The sequence below is a fragment of the Apium graveolens genome, chromosome 8 (assembly GCF_009905375.1).
Source record: "Apium graveolens cultivar Ventura chromosome 8, ASM990537v1, whole genome shotgun sequence".
Lineage (NCBI taxonomy): Eukaryota > Viridiplantae > Streptophyta > Magnoliopsida > Apiales > Apiaceae > Apium > Apium graveolens.
The window spans coordinates 171,971,227-171,977,367 of NC_133654.1; the positions used below are offsets into that span (position 1 = coordinate 171,971,227).

General features: G+C 39.3%; 1 non-coding gene across 1 annotated transcript; it reads left to right on the plus strand.

The window, feature by feature from the left end:
* Positions 1 to 5,539: 5,539 nt before the first annotated feature.
* Positions 5,540 to 5,646, plus strand: LOC141681795 (small nucleolar RNA R71). Its single transcript, XR_012559218.1, has one exon. It is a non-coding gene; the product is annotated as a small nucleolar RNA R71 (small nucleolar RNA).
* The last annotated feature ends 495 nt before the right edge of the window (positions 5,647 to 6,141 follow it).

The window sequence follows — 6,141 nt, forward strand, 5'->3', positions numbered from 1 at the left end:
CTCACTTTCAGAGTCTGAGGTGTCTGTCCAGCTTTTCTGCTTTGTGACAAGAGCCTTGCCTTTGTCACCCTTCACTTTCTTGCAATCAGGAGATATGTGGCCTTTCTCACCACAGTTATAGCATTTAACATTGGTATAATCTCCTCTATCAGACTTTCCTCCTCTGCCTTCAGATCTTCTGAAATTCTTCTTATCAGAACTTGTGCCTTTCCTGGAAAACTTCTTTCCCTTCCTGAACTTTCTGTATGCAATCTTTGTGATTCCTTTCACCATAAGAGCACACAGCTTCATCATCTCCTCATCAGCATCAGTCTCAGGCAAGCTTTCAGAAACTGAGTCATCATCAGTTTCAGAACTTGATGACTCAGTATCAGACTTTGTCAAAAGAGCTTTACCCTTGTCTTTCCTTGAGGAAGCTGCTTTGGGGGATTCTTCTTCAGCCTTAAGAGCAACTGTCCTTGACTTCCCTACTTTCCTCTTGCTTCTTTGTTCCATCTCAAGTTCATGAGTCTTGAGCATTCCATAAATTTCATCAAGAGTTGTTTCATCAAGACTGTAGTTGTCTCTTATTGTTGTTGCCTTCAAATCCCAACATTCAGGAAGAGCTAACAGGAATTTAAGGTTTAAATCTTCAAGATCATACTCCTAATTAACCAGTGACAGATCATTCAAGAGTTTGACAAATCTATCATATAAATCAGTCAATGATTCATTAGCCTTTGAATCAAAGTGTTCATACTATTGAGTGAGTATTGTCTTCCTGTTCTTCTTAATTGTGTCGGTTCCCTGACACCTTGTTTCCAGATCATCCCATATCTCCTTAGCAGTCTTGCAGTTAATTACCCTATTTGACATTACATTATCAATGGCACTATGCAGTAAGTGTCGTACCTTAGCATCCTTAGCAATTGATGTTATATCTTCAGCAGTATAATCACTCTTTTCCTTTGGTACGGTTTTTGCTGCTTCACCTGCAACTGCAACTGCGAGCGTGGTTGGTTTGTGAGGCCCTTCCTTGATTCTATCAAGATATTCTGGATCTGTAGCTTCCAGAAACATGGTCATCCTCACCTTCCATATGGCATATTCAGATGGTCTCAGTATGGGAACTCTGATGGTTTCATACCGACTTTGAATTTGTGTCTTTGGAGGTTCTTCATTTTTGGTAGGCTTAGTTGGAGTTTCTATGTCAGACATGATTGTGTTTGGATCTTTAACTGTATGTGTGTTAACAGATTAGCTCTGATACCACTTGTTAGGTCACACACACTGTAGAGGGGGTGAATACAGTGTAAATTACAATCAAATCGAACTTTAATATCTCAAGTAACAGAAAACAAACTTTATTGAAACAATAAACTCTGTTACAGTATGGAACTGTTACCTCTCAGTGATGAACAAATATCACGAGAGATGTTAGGGTTACAATGAATAATCTTCTCGAATATGATAACACTTATAGTGTAAACCCTATGTCTGTGTTTATATACTACACAGTTACAAGATAATCGCTAATTGATATGGAATATAATTCTGCTTCCTAAAATATATCAATCAGATATCTTTTCTTCCAAGTATTCCATTCTTCACGGAACTCCTTCTTCATGCATATCTCTTCTTATGTTTATCTCGATCTTCTTTCCTTTAAACAGCTGCTGTCCTTATCTGAACGTCCTTCAGCACTTAAGTTCTGATATCCAACTTCTGATGATTATCTCCTGATAATATAAGTACTGATATCCTTAAGTCCTGACTTCCAGTATAAGTACTGATTCCCAGTTAAGTACTGATTTGTCCTGTTAAGTAAGATCTGAAAACTAAACATAAATCATAATAGCCATGACATTATCAAATATATCTAACAGATATTATTTTTAAACATCCAAATACATATACCACTTAATAATTAATTCACAGAATAAATACTGAACATGCATAATATTTATTTATTAGCAAAAATAATTACACGATATATCCCAGATATTACACCTATTCTTCCGGGTTATTTGTGAACCCTAAATTGGGATGTTTTGAAATCAAAATAATTTGGCATCAAAATACTCTACGGGCTGGATGGTTACTGGGAGGGCCAGTGATGAACTGGATCCTATGGGTCGGGGATGGACCAGACCCTTGGGCGATAGTGCCTGGGTACTCGACTGGATTCATATAGTGAGATATAGATCTGCACTGTATCCTGGCTTATCAGCAGGATATAGGCGCGGACTAGTGTCCAGTCTAATTTATTGTTGATCGCCATTAATGGCATTCTCTCTCGAAAAGTTTTGTGATTTCAAAACCGGACAAAACCATGATTCAGGAGATGAATCTGAGAATTTCTCGTCACTTTTGATTTATAATTAAGGGCTGGTAACGGCCAATGTTTATTCGCTCAACTCCCTCAAATAAATAAAAGTGTTTAAAATTGTTTAAAGATTTTGTCCGGAAATTTTCCTTTGATATTGATGTTTGGAACTCAATTATATACTTGCTGGGCATTTTTGGCTCACTCTTGCTTTGTAAATTCTTATTTCTTTCAGAAACAAATCAGGATAAAAGTGAGTAACCTTTAATAGACAACAGAAGTTAGAAAGATCTCCGCTGCAAGAGGATGAAGATGTTAGAAAAATAAGACAAGGGAATTAGTGCGAAGGTATTAAAACTTGTATTTTAGTTGTTGCGAATTTTAGAAGGTTAGATTCTTGTTTCATACCATAACCTGTAAACGATCCGGATTTAAGGGGTCATTTGTATATTGTTTTAAATTATGTAAAGATTGTTTAGTGACACCAAATCTTGACCCCGGATTTGGGCTGTTCCAAGCACCATTGAGGGTCATACTAGCATAGTAGACCATATGAAATATATTGTTCTTCCTTTGTCCAAGAACTGCTCCAACTGTAAAGTCACTTGCATCACACATCATTTTAAACGGCTCAGTCTAATCAGGTGCAGTTATGACATGTGCCATAATAAAACGCTTCTTTAAGCTCTCAAAAGCAGCTAGACACTCATCATCAAACTTGAATGAGACACCTTTTTACAATAAATTACAAATGGTTTAGAGATTTTAGAGAAGTCCTTGATGAACCGCCTATGGAAAACCGCATGACCAAGAAAACTGCGGATTCCCTTAATAGAATATGGTGGAGGAAGGTTTTCAATGATCCCCGCCTTGGTTTTGTCCACCTCAAGACCTTTACTAGAGACCTAGTGCCCAAGAATGATGCCCTATTGCACCATAAAGTGACATTTCTCCCAGTTGAGAACCAGATTGGTCTCAACACACCTTTTAAGAACTACGCCAAGATTTTGCAAGCACTCGTCGAAAGAATCGCCGAACACAGAAAAATCATCCATGAACACCTCCACATTTTGACCAATCATGTCAGAGAAGATAGCCATCATGCATCTTTGAAATATAGCAGGTGCACCACACAACCCAAAAGAAACTCTTCTGAAGGAAAATATGCCAAACAGACAGGTGAAGGTAGTCTTTTCCTGATCTTCTGGAGCGATGCAAATCTGATTATAACCCGAGTAGCCATCCAGAAGACAATAGTATTCATGCCTAGCTAACCTATCAAGCATCCGATCAATAGTAATCCTTCCTCGTGGCCTTATTCAGCTTCTTGTAATCCATGCAAATTCTCCACCCCGTGACTGTTCGAGTAGGAATGAGCCCATTCTTCTCATTAGCGACCATAGTGATACCTCCTTTCTTTTGGCACACACTGAACTGGACTCATCCAAGAACTGTCAGAAATAGGATAGATAATCCTTATATCTAGACACTTGAGAATTTCCTTATTCACAACCTCTTTCATTATCGAATTTAGCCTTCTCTATTGCTCAACAGTTGGCTTGCTTCCTTCCACTTGCAGAATTTTGTGCATGCAATAAGAAGGGTTGATTCCCTTGATATCTGTTGTAGTCCATCCAATTGCCGATTTGAACTCTCTCAGAATTCTCAAGAGCTTTTCCTCATCACTACCTGAAAGGTCAGATGCAATAATAACAGGAAAAGTAGATGCATCACCTAAAAATGCATACCTCAGATGTTCAGGCAATGGTTTAAGCTCGAGTGTAGGAGTTTCCTCAATAGATGGCTTTAGACGTCGCTCAGCATTTTTGAGTTCTGACATTTCAAGAGATTCAAAAGGCATATCCAACCTTCGTTTCCAAGGAGAAGCATTCAAATACTGCAACTGCTCATCAATTCATCATCTTCACTATTTGAATTCCCCAACAAGGCCTTCTCTAAGGCATCAGACCTTAGCATTTGATCAAGTTCTGAAGTAGCCACAGAATCGACCAATTCCACTTTTAAGCACTCCTCATTATTAGTAGGAAATTTCGTGGCATTGAAAACATTAAAAGTCACATCATGATCCTGTACTTGCATAGTGAGCTCACCCTTCTGCACATCAATCAAGGTTCGACCAGTAGCCAGGAATGGTCTTCCCAAGATTATTGGGATCTTTTTTTCCTCTTCGAAATCAAGAATTACAATGTCACCAGGAAAGATGAGTTTGTCCACCTTGACCAAGACGTCCTCCACAATGCCTCATGGATATGTAATAGACTGATCGACCAAATGCCAAGACGTATAAGTTGGCTTTGGATCAGGTAAATCCAACTTCTTGAAGACAGACAAAGGCATCATATTGATGCTAGCTCCCAAATCACATAAACACTTGTCGAACGACATGTTTCCGATGGTGTAAGGAATAGTGAAGCTCCCAGGATCTTAAAGCTTCGAAGGCAACTTCTGTTACAGCACAGCACTACATTCCTCCGTAAGAGCAACGGTCTCTAAGTCATCGAGCTTCACTTTCTGAGAGAGAATACCTTTCATAAACTTCGCATAGCTAGGCATATGTTCAAGAGCTTCAATGAAAGGTATGTTGATATGAAGGTCTTGATAAAAACCGCTTGGCTCTTGTACATGAGCCTTAACTCCTCCAATTCATATTTTTCATTAGATTATTGCAGTTGGAGTTGTTGTCTTGGTGCATATTGCAGTTTTTGAAAACCAGGAGGGTTGTATTGCTTTAATGCATACTGCTGATAAGGCTGTTGCACCGCATTCTGAGTGTTGCTCCAGCTGAAGTTAGGATGATTGCGGTTGTTGGGATGATAGGTGGATAGAACTGGTTGCTGTGACCTCTGAAAGTTGCTCACGAACTGAGCTGATTCACTAGAAATAGCACACTGCTCCGTTTCATGCGCATCAGCAAAAAGCTCATAGACACTAGTGATCTAATTAACTCCATAATTGGCCAAAGAATCCACCTTCATCGTCAAAGCCTTAAGCTGAGTAGCTATAGCAGTAGCTGCATCTACCTCCAAATTCCTGCTACCTTGCCTTGAGGTAGTCGATGAGAAGGGTTCTGGTATTCATTAGCAGCCATCAGTTCAATCATAAGATTCATTGTAGCTCTTAGCCCATAAGGCTCCACCTGATGCTGCATCAAGCATGGGTCTAGAAGTCGCCCCCAAACCATTATAAAAGCATTTTAGAATCATCCAGTCAAGCATCCCATGATGAAGAAACTTTCTAAGCATCTCCTTATAACGATCTGAAGCTTCACATAAAGACTCTCCCGATTGCTGCGCAAATTAAGTAAGAGCATTCCTGATTGCAGCTGTCTTGGCCATAGGGAAGAATTTACTATGAAACTTCTAAGCAAGATCTTCCCATTTGGTGATGGAGCCTGGTGGTAGAGAATGCAACCAACACTTAGCTTTATCCCTCAGAGAGAATGGGAAAAGCCTTAGCTTTATAGCATCTTCAGACACGTTGTTGAATTTGAAAGTGTCATAAATCTCGATAAAATCTCTAATATGCATGTTGGGATCTTCCATTGGAGAACCTCCAAACTAGACTGAGTTCTGCACCATCTGAATCGTGCTAGCCTTGATTTCAAAAGTGTTAGCCGCGATGGCTGGTCTGATAATTTTAGACTGAATATCATTGATCTTCGGTTGAGAGTAATCCATCAAAGCCTTCGAATTCGCTTCTGGTTCTCCCATTGCAATAAGAGCTTCTTCTTCAACTTTCTCCTCTTCTACAAGAACTTCTTCTTTTACTAAAACTTCTTCCTCCACTTTATCCAGTGTTCTCTTTCGAGATCGAGA